At 53.8% G+C, this 22,251-nt stretch overlaps 1 pseudogene; it reads left to right on the forward strand.

Annotated features, from left to right (window-relative positions):
• Positions 1-17,619: 17,619 nt before the first annotated feature.
• On the forward strand, positions 17,620-20,323 carry LOC136449612 (RAF-like serine/threonine-protein kinase PRAF; annotated as a pseudogene).
• Positions 20,324-22,251: the final 1,928 nt, after the last annotated feature.

The following is a 22,251-nucleotide window of genomic DNA, read 5'->3' on the forward strand; positions in this document are numbered from 1 at the left end:
TTTTGCGACGACCACCACATCTGTGTGGCCTGGTCAGCCATAGGACACCCAAGGACCAATGGCCAAGTAGAGCGTGCCAACGGCATGATCCTACAAGGCCTCAAGCCAAGGATTCACAACCAGTTGAAAAAGTTTGGCAAGAAATGGCTTAGCCGAACTCCCATCGGTCACCTGGAGCCTGAGGAACACTCCAAGCCGAGCCACGAGATTCACGCCTTTCTTCCTAGTCTATGGGGCCCAGGCCATCCTCCCCACCGACTTGGAATATAGGTTCCCCAAGGCTGCAAGCCTATAATGAACAAAGTAACCGCACCACCTGAGAGGACGCCCTTGATCAACTGGAGGAAGCCCGAGACGTCGCGCTACTACACTCGGCCAAATACCAGCAGAGCCTGTGGCGCTATCAGGCCTGACACGTCCGAGGCCAAGACTTGAAGGTAGGCGACCTGGTGTTGAGGCTAGCACAGAGCAACAAGGGTCGCCACAAGCTAACCCTGCCATGGGAAGGACTGTACATCATCGCCCAAGTGCTGAAACCTGGGACCTACAAGCTGGCCAACGAGAAGGGCAAAGTCTTCACCAACGCTTGGAACATAGAACAGCTACGTCGCTTTTATCCCTAAATTTCCAAGCATTGTATATGTCGTTTCTCGAAATACAATTAAAAGCGTTCTTTAGTTGGTCTAATTTTTCAAGAAACCCCCCGAACCCATCGTAGGCCTCGGCAATACAGTAACACGGCAAGGGAGACTCGGTTCTACCTCGGCAGAACCAAGCCTCCCTCGAGGGCTAGATAGGGGACCCCCCTAGGTGTCCCCTAGGTCCCACGCACCATTCTTCAGTTGTTTTTCACAAAAATTCCTACGCCAAGTCCCTAGCAGGCTCTGACGAATCAGTTGTAAAAACTCCTCAGGACCAAGGTCTGTTTCCTAAGCAAGAGGCCGGTAGAGTCGCGAGACGGCCTACGCCTCCGAGCTACGGCACTCCCTCACTACCTCTCGCTCAAGGGATGGCTTAGGCCCCAAGGGGGTGTTTTGCAAATGAAATCCTATCAGGAGCAACAGAGGGCAGAGGCTCGAAAACATAAGAAAAACAACTAAGAAACACAAATACTTCAAAAATAAAGGCCTCGATGGCCACAAGCGTTACGATACAAAAAATAACCCCTATTCTATTTTTACATAGCCCCCGAGGCCCAGATCAAGGCTCATGGCCTTCAGCACCGCCAGATGGTAGGGGAGGAACCACCTCCTCTTCGAAGAGCATCGCCAGCGCTGTGCCAGGGTCTTCCGCCGCCTCCATCAGCTTCGTGACCACCGCGTCGGCCTCCTCATCATCGTTAGGCAGAACATAGCCATCACTGATGGCCGGGAGGTCGACGCTAGGGTAGTGAGAGGAGATGACGGCCAACGCCCGCTTGACACCCGTGTGCAGCGCCCCTCGGAGCCGCTCACGCATCTGGCTGCTCAGCGCAATCAAGCGGCTCCCAAGGGAGCTACCTGACTGAACCCCCTCGACCTCTAAGGCCTCGTAGGCGGAAAGGGCAGCACATTTCAGTGCCTTGTGCTCCCCGATCTCGATCTCGAGCATCGTCTGTACCACGCTGGAAGCCTCGGCAGCCCGAATGATCTCTGCCTCTGCCTCTGACTCTACACTACGAAAAATGGAATAAGGTCGAGCGAGAGAAAGAACAACCTAAGTTAGGGATGGAAGCCCACAGAACTCACCCTTGGCCTTCTGCTCCCAAAGTCAGGTCTCGGCCTGACAGGCCTCGGCCTTCTCCTTCAACCGCTGGGCCTCGGCCTGAGAGGCCTCGGCCGCCCTAGAAGCTTCACTTCCTAGCTCTGCGTCATACAAGGAAGCCAGGGAGCGAACATAAGGAAAAGGAAACAAAACAAGGGGACTGCAACTCACCCTCGTCCGTCCCCTTCAAAACCATAGCCTCGATTTGCGAGGCCTCAACCGCAGCAAGGGCCTCGTTTAGAGCGCCTTTTGTCAGCTGGTGCGCACTCTCCACTGCCCCCAGCTGCCCGGCGAGGGCCTTGCCTAAGGCCGTTGCTTCTTTGGCCTAGGACCTGAAGGCATCCCGATCACTGACCGTGCGGGTAAGCTCCTCCTCCAGCTCCTTGACCCATGCCGCCAAAGGGGCGAGCTACGTCTGGGCTGTGGCCGCCTCTTCCTTCGCGTCGGCACAGCGAAGGCGGAGGTCCTCCACCTTCGCGCTTCGCGCCGACAGAAGCTCGTTAGCATCGGCAAGAAGGCCCTTCTGCCGCTGAAGCTGGTCCTAGATGCCCCTCTCCCGTCGGAGAAAGGCCAACTTCCTGAGGGACCGGGTCTCGAGCTCCTGAGGAAGCAGAACAGAGGTCATCAATTGCGACAAAACCGAGAAAAGAACGACATCATGCGAGAAAGGAAAACGTGAACCTGGGTGACTCTAGGTAGTTTGTCGGCCACCACGGACAAGGCCATCCACAGTGATCGCTCCGCCAGCTGGCGGTATTGCTCGAAGGTGCCCCAGCACCCGCCCTCGGCTACGTCCTCAAGGGTGAATAGAGGCTCCCCCTCAGGGTCGTCCCGGCTCCACCACAGTACCCATGGGTGGTCCCACCCGCAAGGCTTGGGTCATGCCCGCACGAGGGCCGAACTTCCCTCGTCCAAGATCGGCGCCGGCTGTTCCATGGCACCGGCATCCTCGGCGTCGACCACCTCCCGTGCCTAGGAGGTATCGTCGGAAGAGATCGGATAGACCTCCACCTCCTAGGCGCTCTCTCACAACAACAGCGGCCCCTGAGCCAAGGGCGCCACCGAGGCCTCCAGCGCCTTCATCTCCGCCTCCTGGACAGAGGGCCCGCCACCATTACGACGGCCTTGGTGATCTCGGGGGCTCTGGCCTCTGCAATTATGGCCTCGATGGCCTTGGGGGCTCCAGCCTCCGCCATCGTGGTCTCAGAGGACACAGAAACACCGGCCGTGGCCACTGCAGGTCTCAGCGGTCTTGGGCGCCCTGTCCTCCATCGCCTCAGCCTTGGAGACCCCGGGGGCCTCGGCAACCAAGGGCACGCCTGGCCCCATCCGACTCTTGAGCCTTGCCCCCATGGGATGGGAGCACTCCCTCTCTCGTTGGTGTAGGGGCCGCCTCGGCAGCCCCTCCTTGGGCTGGCCGGTTCTTTCAGGTCAACCCTCACCGACGCCGCACCGCGGTGGATGGCGGCTTGTGCCTCCGCCACCCAGTGGGCGGAGGAGCCAGGGCTCGCCTTCAGCGCCTTAAGGGGTGCCAAGGGAAGGTCGTCCGTAGGCCGCTTCCAACTAAGGAAAATTAACCTACAGGGTCAGCGTGAGACCAAAAAAGCAAACGGAAGGCACTATGATGCTACTAAAAATACACTTACTTTGAATGGGGCGGCAACCGCTTCGCCACGGCAAACCTCATCCACAACGGTGGAGGCGGTGGCAGAGGCGTCACCTCCGTATCCATCGGCGCCGGTCGGTCCTCAGCGGACCTCGGTGCCCCTTCGGTCCTCTGCGGGGGCGGTGGCGCCGCCTCCACCACCACCTGCTCCACCACGGCCACCGAGCCCACCGAGCTAACGACGCGTTTGCCTAACGCCCGTGCCTCAGGCGTGTCGGCCTCGGCACCAGAGCGGACAACCGCTGGCCCTAGGTCCGCTTCTCCTCCCCCTCTCGGGGGTGCCGGGCTGCTTGCCGACGCCTCGAGCGCCACCTCCATGATGTCAGGAAGGTGGTCTAGGGGACCTCGCCCTCCCTCGCCCTTATCGTTCTCGTCCAAGGCCTCCGTCGACAACGACGTCGACAGGGATTCCTCCAACAGGAGACCATCCTTCCATTGTTGATGGCGGCGCTTATCCAGCTCCTCACGCGTGAGGATGTGCTTCGTGTGCTTCGCTGCCTTGGTGTCCTTTCGCCTCTTCTGCACATCGGTGTGAGCGTGGTTGATCGCCCGTCGCCCCGCGTCCTCGGGAACGGGCGGCGGAGAGGAGCGCACGTCCCTCATCCCCTGAAGGAACGACAAACACACATAAGGGAACAAGGGGTAAGGGGAGACTGAGGAGGCTCAGAGGCTATAGCGGCACACGACTTACCAGCGACAGGAACCCCCGCGACGGTCACATCGCGAAGGGGGTCAAGTTGCCACCCTTCAACATCGCCTCTACCGTCTCCCCCACCCGACGAAGAATTTCCTCATCGGAGAGGGTGGAGGAGGACATCCGGATGCCCTCCATAGGTTCACCCGGCCTCATCTCAAATAGCCGCCGCCACCGAGCCATCAGCGGCAGCACCCTCCAGCAGTGGAAGGCGGCCATGACCACAGCCACGGTGAGGCCATGGCCCCACAGCCTCGCCAGCCCCTCCAGGAGCGGCTCCAGCTTGGGCTGGTCGTCCTTCGGGACGCCCCACTTCCATCTCTCTGGGCGGCTCCCCACAATCCGCCCAGTGTAAGGGGGAAGTCCTCCGTCATCGTTACGAAGGTAGAACCAGCTCGTGTACCACCGTCGGTTGGAGGACGTGAGCTGGGCCAGGATGTAGAGGTGCTAGCGGTCCTGGGGCACCTGGAGAGTGCAGCCGCCAACCCTCGTCGCCTTCCTCTTACCCGACATATCCGCCACAACTCCCAATGGGGAGCAATCCCTAAATACCCCTCGTAGACGGCAACAAAGATAGTCGCCTGAGCGATTAAGTTGGGATTGAAGTTGTGGAGCTCCACGCCATAGTAGTGCGGGAGCGCCCGCATGAACTGGTCCGCCAGGACGCCAAGGCCACGCTCGTGGAAGGAGACGAAGCTCATGACAAAGCCATCGCAAGGCCTCGACTCCGGCTCACTGTACAGAGCAATCCACTCTGGCCTGGCGGGGTCTGTCACCGGGCGAAGGAGTCCACCGTCGACAAGCGACTGAAGCGTCTCCTCGGTGATGTCTGATGGGTCCTAGGGGTCCGCCTCAACAACGACGATGTCGCCGGCCATGGGTGCGATGGAGGAATCGGGTGCGGTGGTGAGTTTTTTCTCTCTCTCCCACGCTCTCGCTTTTTTCTCGCTTTCTCCCTAGGCTCGCTCTTCTCTCCTCTTCTTCCCGGCACCCGCTGCTCTAGCGATGGCTCGACGGGGGCGGTGCTAATGCAGGTAAGGTAAGACGAGGAGGGGCAAGACTCTTCGAGTATTTATGCAGGGAGGAGGCGAAACGAACATGCAACGAAATCGGGGAGGTTTTCCCCCGATCCGGTGCGGTTAACCACGAGCCGATTTTGCCGGCCCACGCGCCCATGTCTCCCACATTAAATGCGAGGACAGTTACGTCCCATCCACCACGCCACGCTCGGCCACTATGACAGCAGGTGTCGTTTCGACTCCCCATGAAACCGCCTCAAAAGGCGTGCCGCTCGTGCCGAGCCAATAGGGAAGATATTCCCTGCGGCCTATTCCTTTTGTATGAAGGAACCGGGCTCTGAACCTATTATGATCCAGGGGTTCGAAGGCTAGGCCCCAAAGAGTTTCGATAGCTGCCCCAGGATAACAGAGTCAGGGACGACCATGGGCGAGCCCATATGGGGCCGAGGCCCAAGCAAGCAAAATGCTTGGGACACCCAAAGTTGTGTCCGAGACTGGAGGAAAGTCTCTGAATGGGATCCCACCGTAGGGAGGCACCGAGCCACCGAGGCCCAGCGAACGGCCTCGGCACCCACTAGAGACATCCTCTGGTACTCTTGGAGTGTGTCTCTGGACCACTAGCTATCCCCTAGCGAACGGGGTTCGGGCCTCCACTTGGACTACCCGATAACAGCTCACTAGAAGTGCCACCGCTCGTGCCCACTGAGGGTAGCGAGGTACATTCCACCCCTCCTTCTGAGCAAAAAGGAAGCATGAGGGTCGCACAAAAAGTCAGAGGAACCGCCGATGGCCTTCTTGTTTTATGCAGAGGCTAGGGGGCTCTTCCTACAACCTTGCCCAGACCCAGCGACCCTAGCTCGCACTCAAAGGGGCTCGGCAAAACAAACCCTCCTTCCGAGTGAAAAGGAAGCGTGAGGGTCGAACAAAAAGATAGGGGAGCTCCTGACGGCCCTCTCACCCTGTGCAGAGGCTAGGGGGCTCTTCCTACAAATACGCCGAGACCCCAACTCTCGGGCTCGCGCCCAAAAGGGGCCTCGGCAAACAAACCCTCACGCGCGAGGGGCGTATAAAAAGTCAGGGGAACTCCCGATGACCCTCTCGCTCCACGTAGAGGCTAGGGGCTCTTCCTACAACCTTGTCGAGACCAGAATAGGCTCGGCAAACAAACCCTCCGTCCGAACGAAAAGGACATGTGAGGGTTGGATGAAAAAGTCAAGGGACCCCCGATCGCCCTCTTGCTCTAAGCGGAGGCTCGGGGGCTCCTCTTGCACCCGAAGACCAAGACAAATGGTCCAAGCCCACGCTAGAGGTTTCATTACAAAACACGATAAAGGGCACCGATCCTGTTACGGTCCATGGGTTCGAAGGCTGGGCCTCCAAGAGGCTTCAATAGCCGCCCCAGGGCAACAAAGTCAGGGACGACTTCGGGGCGAGCCTACAAATGGCCCAGGCTCGAATGAACAGTCGCTCGGGGCATCCTAAGTCGTGTCCGAGACCGGCAGGGAAGTATCCGAATGGGATCCCACCGTAGGGAGGCACCGAGCCACCAGGGCCCAGCGAACGGCCTCGGCACCCACTAGAGAAACCCTCTGGTACTCTTGGAGTGCGTCTCTGGACCGCTAGCCGTCCCCTAGCGAACAGGGATCGGGCCTCCACTTGGACTACCTGATAACAGCTCACCGGAAGTGTCCACGCTCGTGCCCATCGAGGGTAGCCTGGCACATTCCATCCCTCCTTCTAAGTGAAAGGAAGCGTGAGGGTCATACCCAAAGTCAGGGGGCCCCCTGACGAACCTCTCGCTCTATGCGGAGGCTAGAGGGCTTTTTCCTATAGCCTCGCCGAGACCCCCACAACCCGAACTTGCGCTTAGGGGCTCGGAAAATGCAATAAGAACTACTCGTTCAACACAAAAATAAAAAAGCCCCTGGAGGAGTAACTCTACTCCTCCAGGGCCTCGGGGGCTACACCCGGCGGGTGCGCTCGCACGCACCCACCGGAACCCCAAGATACAAAACCCAATTCCTACGGGAGCGGGTACGAACCAAGCCTAGGCAAACCCTTAGGGAGAGTGCACGCACTCCCCCGGAGGCTCATGGGCTACTGTCGGGTACCTTACAATGGGGTACCCCGAGCGAACAATCAAAAGGGTCGCTAAAGTCCCATCAAAAAATAAAACTAGAAGATAAGTCGTGGGCCCCTCACTCGCTACGACCGAGCCCACTGGGCCCTCCTCCTCCTTGCCTCGAGCCTCGAGCAGGAGGTCTCGGCATCCTGACATGAACTTCGCCTCGCGCGAGGCTCTCCACGGAAGGCCTCGGTAGGGGGTGCATTCTCCATATCACGCGAGGCCTCTCGCGGCATGCCTCGGCAAGGAGTCCGATCTCCATCTCACGCGAGGCCTCATTCTCCATCTCGCTCAAGGCCTCATTCTCCGTGTCGCTCGAGGCCGGCTTGCCCGCAGCCCGTCGCCCCTCGCCTCGACCGACCCTCCCGACAGTGCGTCATGTCTCATTAATGCTTCAACCACTCCTGCAATCTCAGCCGGATGATGGCTCAATGCCACAGAATGACCAATGGGACCTGAGGTCGCATCAGCGCCACACCGGCCGGGACAGGGCACGGCGGGGATTACCGGCCACTATGTCCTAACGCTGTGTCCACGATCAGCACCATACCAGCTGGGACAGGGCGGGGATTACCGACCACTGTGTCCTAACGCTGTGCCCACGATCAGCTACCCACTCGAGGCCTCAGCACTGTACACCTAGGTCTCGGCTATCTTGGGGTTCGCGCCTACCGAGACCCCTCCACTGCGGTGCAGCCTCGGCACCGACCAAGTCTCAGCCTCACGCATAGTCCGTCCATAGTGGTTTGCATGTTCACCGCCGTACCCACTCCGAGGCAGTCTTAGGGCTCCCACGACGCATAGGATCGGATGGGACGACCATGCTGCCCCAGTGCTCCAAGGATGGACCACTCCAACGACCACGCCGCCACAGGAACAGGCTACAGGGCTCGGACACGCCGCCTCTATTCACACGACACCATATAGTTAGCTCATGTACCGTCTTTGTCCTCCCTTCATGCTATAAAAGGAGAGGACTTGGGCCATTTTAGGAGAGAGGAAGGAGACCCGGTAACACATTGTAACACACGCACACATCCCAGCCGCCTGAGAGCAACGTCTCAAGCGGCCCACACGACACCTTGTCGAGACCTGGGACTAGCTCCCTCTCTCACCTAGCTTGTAACCCCCTACTACGAGCACTTCGGTGCAAGGAATACAAGATCGATCTCTTAGACTAGACGTAGGGCATCGATTGCCTGAACTAGTATAAACCTTGTGTCTCTTTGCATCACCATCCAAGATTGGGAACACGCAGAACAAATTCACTGGTTGGTTGAGGACCCCCACAGTCCAAAACACCAACAAGTATCATATTTCATATGGCGATAGCTTTTGTGGGATGCACGATCGTTGGCTCTTTGGTTAATGTGATCACGTAGATCGCGTTCTCCGAGGTAGTGGCGGAGATTGTTATTGCCATCACGGTAATCTCAGTTGCCACCCTGGTTAACCCTACGACCGTGGTTATCATGGAGATTATCGCGGTTGTCTCAGCGGTTGTCGTCCCAGTAGTCACGGTGGTTGTCGTCCCGACCACCATCATGGCCACCGTTCCCGCCTTGACGGTTGTCTGATGGATCATTGTTGTGCGAGCCACGTTGGTTGGGTGGCTATGAGCGACTTGAGTACTGGCGGCAGTGGCTTGATTCAACTAAGACGGATGGAGCCTGTGCTTGATTTACAATCTCTGCGGTCTGTGCCATAGCAGCCATCAGGTAAGCTTGTATATCATCATGAACTACCTGGGTTTCTGGGGTATTGGGTAATCGTTGCATTGTCGCCATAGCAACAGCTACGTTGGTGCTTGGAGTCCTAAAGACCTGCTTGTCCCCCACCCTATCAAAGGCATTGTTAAGGTCATGTGGCTGGACCCTTATGCGTCATGCCTCCTCTTCTGCCTCGGCTTCGATTTGTCGGTGATCAAACCAGTCAATATTGCGTGCTTCGTGTGCTAGCCTTTCTTGTTCTGTTTCACCAACTGCCGGTGGTTCGTTATTACTGACAACATTGATCAAGTCTCCTCGCATTGGTGGGAAGGATGGGAATCGTGGGAACCCTGAGGCGTGGTCTGGGATATCCAGATCGTATTCAACGCCTTCATTGTCATGATGCTAGAGCTCGGTGTGGATGGAGCCATTAGATACGATGTCGGACGAGGAGCTTGAGCCACCCTCTTGAACTGTGTGGACTGATCCTTCTTGATAATCCTCAATCTGGACCATGTTGACGAAGTTGCGCAGGCCGTAGGGCTGGGCATGGTAGTTCTCCATCGAGGCTTCGTACTCGGAGAGCCGGAGACCCATCGCGGGGGCTGGCCGGCGATGAACGGAGCGCCCTTCAGGAGTAGATGTGACCACAAGATCCGTACCGAGTCGTGCAGGACGACTGGCCCAAGCTGGTCGGGTAGATTTGTTGTGGGTAGTGGTTACCTGCTCATTAGGTTGACTTTGAATCGAACTTACCAGAGCTAGGGTTTCAACAAGTTTGGTGCTGACCCGATCGATGGAGTCGAGCAGGTCGGTGTTGTCGATCTGCCTCCCTTTGTAGCGAGGAAGCGAACAGTGGGTTGTCGGCATGGCTGAAGACGATGCTGGCGTGGCCAGAGCCAGATCCACCGTGGTCGGAGTTGTAGCTGATGTAGGTGAAGCAGTGGTCGACGCAGATTGAATCCGCGCCTCCTCCATGGTCATGGCGATGAAGTCGTCGGAGCCAGTGGTCCAGGTGATCTGGCTGATAGTGAACGTGAGGCCGTTCGGCGTAGCCATGGAACCAGGGATGATGACCATCTTGTTTGCCTAGAGAGCAGTACGCACACCCCCTACCTAGCGTGCCACTATCGACGAAATATGGTCAGCAGTCTACCTAGGGGTATGCCCAAGGTAGTAGTTTATTGACAGACAGATGCGCAAGCTACAAACAAGATAGTGACGCAAGACAAACACGAGGTTTTATCTAGGTTCGGTCACCGTGAAGGCATAATACCTATGTCCTACGTCTGATTGTATTGTTGTATGTCAACGAGAGATGTTTTTAGAGGGGTCCCCTACCCGCCTTATATAGTCCGGGGGGCAGGGTTACAGATCTGGAAACTAATCCTAACCAGTTACAATTGTCATAGGTGGCCGGATAAGGATTCCTATTCTAACCGACCAGGATCTTGCTTGATCTCCAAATCCGCCTTGATTCCTTGCGCGGGACTCCGAACAGATTGGCTAGGCCGCACGTCATCTTCTAGTGGGCCAGACCCCCTGGTCCGGGCCGGTCCAAACGTAGCCATAAGGGTATAGGGGTTAATACCCCCACACAGCCTAACTTAACCTTCACTCGCTCCACTAACTGGGTCAAAGATGGTGTTTCAGAAAAAATCAACAACTCCTCACACATGTCCAGAAATTCCAAACTATCATCTCTTATCCTAACAATACGGCCTCCATGATGCAACCTTACTAATTTATCCATCTACAACCATCACACAATAAGTAGTGTCACATATCAATATATCATGCGAGTTTCAATCCAATAAGTAGAAACTAAAATATATCATTTCATCTTTTTCAACCCCAACAACATAATCATTTCTAGTCATAAAAAATTAAAATCTAATGACCAACAAATAACTAAAATACATACTAACCCTAATGACCAACAAATAACTAACCCTAATGACACCTACAATAAACAAAGAACCCTAATGACCAAAATAACTAGAAACCAAACTAACATAACATGTTCAGCACATAAAATAGTTAAACAACAATGCACTCAATCAACCTAAGCCATACATTTTGCAAATGCAAATACACATATACCAAAACACCATACACCCATGATTCCACATGATTAGAGACAATGTAAGCACATCTACGCGGATAGATTGGAGGAGGAGAGGGACCATTACCTCGAGAAAGTTTCGGGAGACGAGATCCGGGCACCTAGGGTCGCATTTGGGGGTTAGGGTTTCGTGGAGGCCGTGGGGGGAGACGAACAGAGAGCAGAGCCGGTGTTTTCAGAATGGAGGGAGGAAGAAGAAGAGGGCCGCGGCGCGTCTTCAAGAGTCCAGACCTCGGCGTTGAGTCGGACCGCGCCGAGTTATTGGGCCACGAAGCGTTGTTGGGCCGCCTGGGCCGCACGCCGGATGGTGCCAATAGCTCGGCATGTAGTCCCACCGCGTCGAGGTTGGGCCTGTGGCGTTGGCTGACACAACGCCGACGTGTCGGACCCCATGCGCCACCGTGTCGCCGTCGACCGGGGTCGTCCGTGATGTGGCAAGACCTCGGCGTCGTGTCAGTCGACGCCGACCCTCATACCTTGGCGTCATGTTCTAAGACGTCTAAAAATAGTCTATTTTCAGCAAACGTTTTGGTATAGGTCTTTTTATAAAAAATATTTTTAAAAGGGATCAAAATGCAAAAATTTCACAAGATTTGGACGGGTATCTCAACCCACTGTTTAGTTTCGTCTCGCTCCGTTCCGTTCAACCACCGTATGAACTACTCTTGTGATTTCTCTTTCTACAAGTCTGTATCGAAATTGAAACGAGCCGGCATGGGACGAATTGGACATCATTATCGATCGGACGCGCGTGGCAAGACAATTACCCCCTAACACTGTCACCTCGCACTCTACCAGCTGATTAGACGGCTGATCTCTACGACTCTATGAACGAACAGGGAAAAAACACAGTATGGTTGTTCTCCTGGAATTCCACACAGGACTAGTAGTAGTAGTAGGTACTCTGGTCGTATAAACAATAAAAAAAAAACTAAGTAAACCTGACAGTGTTGATGTGCAAGGGCCCTGGGTTTTTAAACGGTGACATCTGGATCCTCTCCCCTGCAACTGCAAGCGATCTGTGTCAAGTTGAGCTGGAATCACGCTCGGCCGTTCCGACGAAGCCATCTGGACAGCCGGAACCAAAGTCGTGCTCCTACCGCGGCCCGCCCAACGGCCTGGCGCGCAGTCCGGGATCCGGGGCGGGCCGGGCGCCATCCAACAGCCGCAGCCGCGCGGTCGCGCTCGCACCCCCACCGCCCGGCGCCCTCCCCGCGATCGCACGCACACGCGGACGCGCGCAACGTACGGGATCGCCGCGGATGAGAAGCGGGCGTCGCGGTCACGGCGGGGCCGGCGTCGGGCGCGCTCGTCGGTTCGCCATCGCCAGCGCGCGGGGGGTCGGTTCGGGCGCCTGGCCTGAACGCGACGTTTTTTTCCTGGTGGTCGACGCGAGCCTGCCTGCTGGCGTTTCCATGCGGGCGGTCACTGTGCCCGGGCTTCTTCGTAACCCACTGGCTACCTGTCACACGATCGCACATGTAGGGCCGGCGATGGTGATCTCCGATGGACTGTGATGGTAGATAGATGGGCCGACGCAGCGACTTGCCCTCGAGTGAGTGAGTGGCGTGGCTGGACGCGACCACGCCGCACCTCCCCGGCTCCCCCTGCCGGCCGGCGCCGTTCGTGCTCGTGCACGCGCTGATGCTTCTTCCCCCGGCATGCAGTTGCGTTGCTTTTTCGTAGTGCTTGGCTTTGACCCCCTAGGCGATGATTCTGATTCGTTTTGTTGCGCCGATGACAAATATAAACCTTTGATTAATGGGAAAAGCTTGAGCTCAAAGCCGTGCCCTCCGTTAGTGCATGCGTGCAAGCATTCGCTCGTCGACAGACGAGAGACGGCGACATCAGATGTGAGAGACCAGAGACAAATATACAACCAGAGAGAGAGAGAGACTTGCCTGCTCGATCCACTGCATCCTTTGGTGTGTTACTGTTTCGGCGTTAGCCAAAAATTGTTATTTTTTGTCTCCCTTGAATTCTGTCATGCTGCTGTATCATCTCGGGACACGTCAGCAAGCGATATTGTTCTTTTTTTTTGGGTTGGGGGGTGGGGGCGCTTCTCCTGCATCACCCAAGTTGACCAATCAATTAGCACCAGCGGTTAGCAGCGTTTAGGTTTACCAAATGGATATTATTATATTTATATATATACCCATCCATCATGACGAGTTCATAACAAGGTACAGTATCTAGCTATATCCTTTTCCAATCCAAGACCTAAACTACAAAGGAAGCATACCCGCCTGAAGGCCGATGACTAGTTCAGCTGGCTTGTCGTATCGTACGCTTTTGCCACGCTTAGGTCTGTTCGCTTCAACTTATTAGCCAGCTTATCAGCTATAATCTACAGTATTTTTCTCTCACAACAAAACAGCTTCAGCCGGCTTATTAGCCGACTTTAATACCAGCCGAACAGAACTGTGCATTGGTTCCCCCCAGCTGGTCGCTAGCGTAGCATAGCAGGAGTACATTATTCTGTACGCGATGCCTAACTTATGCCGCCTCATATCAATGTTATCATCGAACTATAATACTGTTGCATGCACAACTCCTATGTCCAGACCCTTCCCAAACCTCTCCACCGCTACAGTGAGAGAAGGCGAAGGAGAGGCGATGCAGTTCCGGCGCCGATTTCCTCCGTTCTCACTCCAATCCGGCGGCCGAATCGGCATACGAGGATTGATGTGGCTGTTGTATATAGTCCTTCCGAGCTTAGGTAGTTTAGGTTCAGACGGCGTGCTGTTGGTAGAGGCCATGACGCCGTTAGGGAATAAGCTTCACCGGTCTCTTTTCCACCTCGCTGGTGAGTGTTCTGGTGCTAGCGAAGGGCCGCTGAGGCATAAGCTTGCCGGATCTTGAGACCTTCTGGCTGCTTCAGATCTTGTAGGGTCTTCTTCTCCCTCCCTCGTCTCCTTCGAGATTGGCACGGGTGACGCTGGCCTTTCCGACGGGATTCTTGGGAGGTATGTGTACCAACGCTCCAAGAAATCGGGTTGGCTTTTGGTTCCCACCTGTTCTGGTGGTTTATTCCCCCTTCGGGTTGAGTCGTCGTCCGGTGAGCTGGGGTCGCTGGCGATTCTTAAGGCGTCAGATTCCTTGTCTCCTGGCGATGTGATGGCCGGTGGCTATCTTGTTCAGCCAGGACATTTAGCGTCTAGAAAGCATATCGATGTGCTACTCTTGGTGGCAATGAAAAATTGTGATGTTTCTTCGTTGGGAAGGAGTTCGGCTTCAAGCTGCACACTCGGTGTGTCTCCTCTCTAACCTTTGGTGCGACGGGAGCTTGTCGAGTGGCTGCTCCGACCACCGACGGCGAAGAGGACCGGGGGATCTTACATGACTAAGCTGTAATTTTTCTTTTTTCTTTTTTGAAGGATGTTTTTGTAAGAACTGGAATGTAAACTTTAAGAGATCTACATGAAATATAAGGGCGCGTTTGGCCGGGCTCCCACCGGCTCTGGCTCCCACACTGTAGCGCGCATGAGCTGGAGCCGGAGGAGAAAAAAAAACGAGCTTCTCCGGCTCCGGCGCTGTCGGTGAGAGAGGAAAGGAGGAGAGAGAAAAACGGCTCTGATGAACAGTGTCACCACAGGAGATGGACAGGGAAGGAGTCAGAGGAGCCAGAGCCAGAGCCGCTAGGAGCCCGGCCAAACGGGCTCTAAATCCGGTTTCTAAAAAAAAAAAGAAGCTGGAAACAACTCCTCAGTTCCCTTCGCTTGAAGCCTTCTCTAATCACTCTACTACTAGTACAAGACTGTACAATACGCTACGCTACAGTTCATCGTCACCGATGGATCTGATTTGATCGCTCCGCGAACCCTCCCAGCGGTTTGAAATTCCCGAGGAGGTGAAAGGCGTCCAATCGCAGGGCTTGGATCTTGCATGTGTATTTTCCGGCTTTCTGTGGGCGGGTTTCCATTGGCCCGCTGCGAGCAGAGGAGAAAGCCTGGCAGGACGGTTCTGAGGTCGTGCTCGTGCTGGGTGTCAAATGCAGCGAACCCTGTTGCGGATTTGATGTTTCGAGCTGGCGCGGACGGACCAGGCGCAAAGCGACGCCGACCCGGTGTGCTTGAAAGCAAAGGAATGGCATCGAGCCATCGAGGCCTCGATTCCTGTTCTGGGTTTTTGTTCTCGTATAATACTCTGATGCTGTTTTACAATTGAAGATCCAAGCCTGGCTTCTATCAGGAGCCAAGCTCACCTGATGACCTGAAAGCATGGAGGTGATTACAGATTTACAGTATGTTTGGTTGTCTGTCTGTACGTAGTTTAGATGGAAAAAAAATTATATGATCATCTGCGCAAACACCGTGTTAAGATGAATAGAAGTAGAAAAAAGATGATCTTATAAGATTTAACTTGTGTAGTTGCATTCTAATAGTTCTCATTTTGCCTTTGCAAGATCTTAATCTACTTTAAAATACAATAATCTACTCCTACCTTAAAACTCATAAGTAGGTTAATTGAAAACCAACAATATCTCAAAGCAAGCATGTGTTGGTGTGTTTTGTAATGTCTGCAAACTTGCATTAGGAAGGTCATGTGACAATTTACATACTCATTTCTCTCCTGCATATGACCCATATGCAAAATGACAATAAGTATTGAGCTGCCAACAGAACGAGGATGCGGCTAGTGGGTCTGGTGGCTACCCATCCGTTAGTAATCGATCAGTGGACAGATTCTTAGTGTTTCACCAGGGCTTGCCCTAATTATGAGTTTTGTTGGCTCCCATGCATGATGCCCACAATAATTAGTTCATACATGTTTGTCGTCAACCTACTAATCTCAATAAACATATGTTTTTTTCTAGCTGTATATAGTTGTAGGCCTAGATGTATACCTAGAGGTGCGTGAGGTGTGCGTGTGTATATGAATAAATACATAGCTGTACCAAGTAAAAAGGCGACGAGACAGGTTGGAGATGCCACACTAGCCAAAGTTAGGTTAGGGTGAACATAACTTGGTGGCAATTGCCACAAAGGAGCGTCGACCTAATGAGTATAGAAGATTTTGATGGCTATGTTTGTAATTATGAGGCGGTATGAGTCCCAATCTTGTATATCGTGTCACTTGTTTCATTAAGCAATTCAGGATGATTTTTAAATTTAATTAATTAACCATTACCCGATAAAACTAATGTATTGCTTAAATTTTGAACTATAGATCGAGATCGTCTATTGTCTCACCTCCTATTTCCCTCATCTCAAGAGCATGGCTCTTGTTATTCTTAATCTAAAGATGGGAGAATGCAAATGAGTTAGATAAAAGTTTTTGAACAATTGATTCAAGGTTTAATCACTAAAGGCCTAAACTCCCACCACTGTGCCGTACAATCTCAATGTGATACTGGTATTGCGATATTGCCCACGAGACATACTCCCTGTATCTTCAAAAGGATGAAAATTTTCACTTTTCGAGTAGTCAAATAATTTAAAGCTTGACCAAAGTTATATAAAAAACACTAATATTTACGGTACAACATAAGTACTATTAAATTAATTATAAAATATATTTTTTATATTAAATCTACCGGTGCGAGACATAAATATTAATATTTTTTACTATAACTTTTAAAAACTAAGCTAGTTTGATTTGCACAGATCTTATGGCGTGTAGATGGAGGGAGTATGTAACATTGTAGCATTTGGCATAGCTCGACTACTCGAGGGCTTATATAACACTTTCACTAATCGAGGGTCATTTTCTGGTGGGCTAGTCCAAAGCTAGCATGCAGTTCTCCGTTAGAATTAGAATAATAAATAACAATAATCAATCAAATAATAGACGCCGCATGGCGAGGAGAAGAAAAACAACTCGGCAGGTTAGCTGGCGCTCGCCATGGCGTCGACAGAAAAGCGAGGAGAAGAAAAAACCGAGCTAGATGCAAGGGAGCGGGAGCAGCCGCCGCCGCGAGAGGGGGCAGGGGGGACCGATCACAGGCCGCAAAACCGCCTCCCGTAATAAGGCTCGCTTAGTTTCAAAAAAGTTTTTCTAAAAAATACTACAGTAACTATCACATTGAATTTTACGATACGTGTATGGAGTTTTAAATGTAAAAAAAAAAACTAATTGCATGGTTTGGTTGGAAATCGCGAGACGAACATTTTGAGCTTAATTAATCCATGATTGAACACTAATGGCTAAATAAAAACGGAAGTGCTACAGTAACCAAGACTTTGTTTAGTGGACGGATTTTTTTGGGAAATGGTACTGTAGCACTTCGTTGTTATTTGATAATTAGTGTCCAATCATAGTCTAATTAGGCTTAAAAGATTCGTCTAGTAAATTTCGTATAAACTGTGTAATTAGTTTTATTTTTTATTTATATTTAATGCTTCGTACATGCGTCAAAGATTCAATATGACGGGAAATCTTGAAATATTTTGCAAAATTTTGAGAAATAAACAGCACCCAGATTACTAAATTTTCGCGAGCTAAACGCGGCCTAACCAGCGATATTTCCTGGCGCGGGCCCCACTACGCCCTCGTCCTTCCGTCCCCATCCTCGCTTCCTCTTTGGTTTCCCCCTCATATATTCGCCCTTTCCCCCAAAATCTCAATAAAATCCCCACCCAAAAACCCACGAAGGAAACAAGCGCAGCCAGAGCAGCAAGTCACCCTCCCCTCCCCTCCTCAACCGCTCGCTTCGCTCATGGAGCCGCTGCCGTCGGCGACGGCCGCCGGCGTTGGGGGCCCCGGCCCTGGGCCCGGGTACCCCGAGTCCACGGAGTCTTCTCCACGCAGCCGGGGTGGGGATTCGTGGGACGAGCCCTTCCCGTCCTCCGCGGCGGCGGCGGCGGCGGCTGCCGGCGGCGGGGGCCCGGCTCCGCCTGATGTGCAGCTTCGGGGGCCGGATCGTCCCGCGCCCGACCGACAAGTCGCTCTGCTACGTGGGCGGGGAGACCCGGATCGTGGCCGTGGACCGGCACGCGTCGCTCGCCGACGTCCACGCGCGCCTCTCGCGGTCCCTGCTGGGCGGCCACCCCTTCACGCTCAAGTATCAGCTGCCCAACGAGGACCTCGACTCCCTCATCTCCGTCTCTACGGACGAGGACCTCGACAACCTCGTCGATGAGTACGACCGCATCGCTGCGACCTCCTCCGGCGGGGGATCCTCGCGCACCTCCCGGATCCGCCTCTTCCTCTTCCCCGCCCAGCCTGAGTCCTCGTCCTCGCTCGGCTCCCTGCTCGACGACTCTTCGAAGTCCGAGAACTGGTTCGTCGACGCCCTCAACAGCGCCATCTCCGGCTCCCTCGACGGCATCCCGAGGGGGATCTCCACCGATTCAGCTTCCGTCAACTGTCTTCTCGGCCTCGAGGACGACTTCTCCGTGCACTCCCGCAGCGGCGTGACCAACTCGGCTCCCACGGAGGACCAGCGCGCCAGCCAGCCGAAGCTCCCGGCCGGCGCCACCGCCGTCGCTGCCGCCGTCGGTGCAGGGAGGCACCCGCACGACGTCCAATCCGTGCCAGACTCGCCGATGCTGGACAAGAACTCCTCGTTCGGGTCTACCTCCTCGGCCCCGTCGCTATCGAATCTTCCGCCTATACGCGTGCGGCCGGAGGACCGCCCGTCGGACGCCCGCATCATGCAACCTACCGCCGTGGAGGATCACTTCGCGCAGATGGGGATCTCCGAGCAGCAGCTGCCGCCATACATACAACCTCAACAGCAGGTGCCGATCCCTGCCATGACCGGCATGTCGCCCTCTGAGGCGTCCAGTCGAGTGTTCTCTGACGATGACAAGTCCGATCACGGTGGCGGAGGTCGGAAACCACAACCTCTCAAGCAGGAGGTTCCGCCGGTTGTTGATCCCACCAACAGGTAAGCTGACATGACCAATTTTATAAAACGTATACATATTGTTAGACCTTGATTATCCACTAGTACATGAGAGACTGCTTTCCTTGTATGTTTGGTCACTTGTTTCAGAGCCGTCTACTATAATGATAGATCTCCTCCGGCCGACTTGAAACGAGACATGCCGGTGGGAACGGAAGCTGCCAGCTACCGCCTCCCTGTATCAGCTCCGGACGCTGCCGCGGCTGCCGCCGCAACACAGGTCCCACCTGGATATGTCCTTACCCAGATGCATGCGCCTCAGCCACCGCAGCAACATCCGCCACCGCAGCAGCAGCAGCAACCACAACAACCAGCTCCTCAGCAGATTGTTGCTGCTGGAAATCAGCATTTCATCCACAACCCTGCCACTGGCACCTTCATTCCAATCCAGTCCTATTACCACCATCCTGTTCCTCAGCAGGCACCCCAGACTGTGCCGAGGCCGCAACAGGCACCTACATTCGACCCAAATACGGGGATGTATTACCTTCCTATGCAGCAGAATGCACATCAGCCATATAGCATGCCTCCTGGTGCACAAGTCACTTTGCCACCTCCCACCCTTGTTGACACAACGCCAAAGCCGACCGTGCCAATTCCTCAGATGGCTGTAAGGCCTGAATTGCAACAACCTGGTGTTTATCGAACAACAGCTGCCGCTACGCCTGCTCCAGCACCTGGATATGCTGGGATGGCATACCACCATGTCCTTCAATCGCACCACCACCCCTCACCGCAGCCTGTCGCAAATTTGGCTGGCAACTTTGGATATGAGTATGCTGATCCTACGCGCCCACAAGTCTACTACTCACAGGCAGCTGCACCTCCAACATTGCCACCTCAGTATCAGCCCATTGTGTCTCCTGATGCTGGACAGGCTGAAAAACATTAAGCAAAACTGTGCCTCAGACCGAGGATTGGTGAATTCGGGTATGTTTCAAATTCTACAGGCGTAGTTATCCATCTGTTATCATTATTGTTTCTACCCCATGTTACATGAGTCTGCAACAAAGAGTGGAAGGTGTTGCTATTAGGCAACTGTGCATTTGCGATCAAAACAAGTATGCGTCCAAGGATGGGTTCAAAATAGGATTTTCATTGGATGGTTCTTGTGTTGATGGAGAAGGGTGACCATGTTAGATTGGGGGGAGTCAACTGTTGGATCCCTTCTCCAATTGGTCTTTTTTCTTCTTCTTATTTTGAATAAAATATATAGTGTCCAAAAGAACCTGGTGAAAGTGAAAACGAAGAACTCATCATTTGTGTAGCCCTCTGTATATTTGATCTCATGGATGTCATTCAGGTTGAGGTGCAGATAAGTGTGTTATTAGCTTGCTTGTAGAAACCTTATTCGAGTTAAATATATACATCGGGTCCGGTTTTGTACTTTTGATATTGATGTTGATATGTTTCTTTTGGTTTAATACATTGACTTGTTTTTTCTTGCTACTTGGTCGCTCTGGTTCCGTGTACCTCCCAATTTTCTTCTAAGCAAACAGACAATCTCGCTTTGAGCTTTAGCAGGAGCCCTTCTCTGAATCTGATGCTATATGTCGTTTTCATGGGGTGTTTAGTTCCAGAGCAAACCAGCAAGAACGTTTATGTTTATAAAACCATCCTGTTGTATCTTTCTTTACTTGATAGTGCCCCCGCCAAGTATAGACTACAAACCCACAAATTTGGGTTTTCTTTTTCTGGATATCTGGGATTATCGTTTCACAAATTTATATCATCTGAAGTGAAGTGGAGATCTTGTTGCAGTCATTGAAGATAGATGTAGATTGACAAACGCAATCAAATGGCCCCTATATCCGAATCTCATTTGGAGGGAGTGCTCCCAAAGGGGACGTCTCATCAGCCCTCCGAATTCAATCAGGGTCTGCATGTTTTTTATCAGATCTTCGTGAAATCACTCGTTACTTTTTTTTTATTAAAACATGGCAAGGAGTGATGCGGATAATTTCTGATGAGAAGGGAGGCCACTGGGGTTGGTGCAGTGGTCCTCTTCTCCAGATCCTTTGTTATGCGGTGCTAATGATGTGATCTGCCACTGGCTGGCTGGGATCGTATTCCTCGCCGAGCGACATCCAGCGCCTCTTTGCCATCCCCGACCAAGCCGATCGCTTCGGCCAACGAAGAAGTGGCACTTTCTTTTGGCATGCATGGCGCCAACGCCAAGCTAATCGATCCATCTCATGATCGCTCTCCCTCCTCGGCCGTCGCTTTACGGCTGTGCACCCCCATCCCCACGTACTGTAGGGCGAGCGAGGTTCCATTGCCGCGTACAGAATATAAGTCCAGTGGTGCATAAATAAACAAAGAGATCGCAAGAAGGGCGTTATAATGGCCTTTACGGCATCGCGCTAGCACTGCTTTACGCCTTTCCTTGTACTGCTACGACTATTCTGAAGGGTCTTGAGAGCCTGGCAACCACGTTCGTGCGCGCTAATCATCCAACTCGACTTTCCTTTCTTGTTCCACCTTTTGTGACCTCATTATTTTGTAGCAGCACTGTAGCACGGAGCCAGTAGCACGGAGCCAGAGAAGCTCGAAATCATGGCTTCACCGGCTCTTCATCTTCTCAGCTCATTTTCTACCTCAAAATCTAAAACGTCTTCGTGCTACAGTACTGCTACGGAGGAGCCGGAGCCCCTTGAGCTATGCCAAACACAGCCTAGTGATACTGATGCTGCTGCCAAACATGGAGGGTTATTACAGTAAACATGGAGAAGATCTGGATACTGGATCCGGTGTCGAAAGGCAGGTGTCGGTGGCCGGTGACCCGAGGCCGAGAAGCTAATTCGTCTCGGGATACATACGGCAATCTGTACGCACAACACCACACGCCGGATCGGCGCCGCTGGCACGAGGGCCGGCCGGCCGGCCTGACCGACCCAGCGGCAGCGGTGGCGGTCCGCTGTCGCACCGCACGTGTGTGTTGGGGGATTCGCTGCCGCGTCCACCAGCGTGGGCGTGGCACTGGCACATGCCCGCTCCTGGGCGCCACCGCCCGTCGGCCCATGTCGCCGACGACGCCGAGGCGCGCGCCGTCCCTCCCTCCGGCGTAGGTTTGTTTGCCCCGTCCGTCCGGCTCTGGAGGATGCGCCCCGGCCCGGCCGCGCACCCTTAACCGTTGATGCTTGATCCGTCGAACATCGTCGCTGCATCAGTTGTCGGAACAGGCACATGTACATTACCCCAAAGTCCTCCAGCTCCAGCTTCCGGAGCATCAGAACGCCGACGTGTCGCCGGATATTAGCGGGTGAGAAAACTACTACGTGTACTATAGACCAGCGATTGCATTTGCGATCCACGTCTCGA

Source organism: Miscanthus floridulus, chromosome 5 (genome assembly GCF_019320115.1).
Source record: "Miscanthus floridulus cultivar M001 chromosome 5, ASM1932011v1, whole genome shotgun sequence".
Taxonomy (NCBI): domain Eukaryota; kingdom Viridiplantae; phylum Streptophyta; class Magnoliopsida; order Poales; family Poaceae; genus Miscanthus; species Miscanthus floridulus.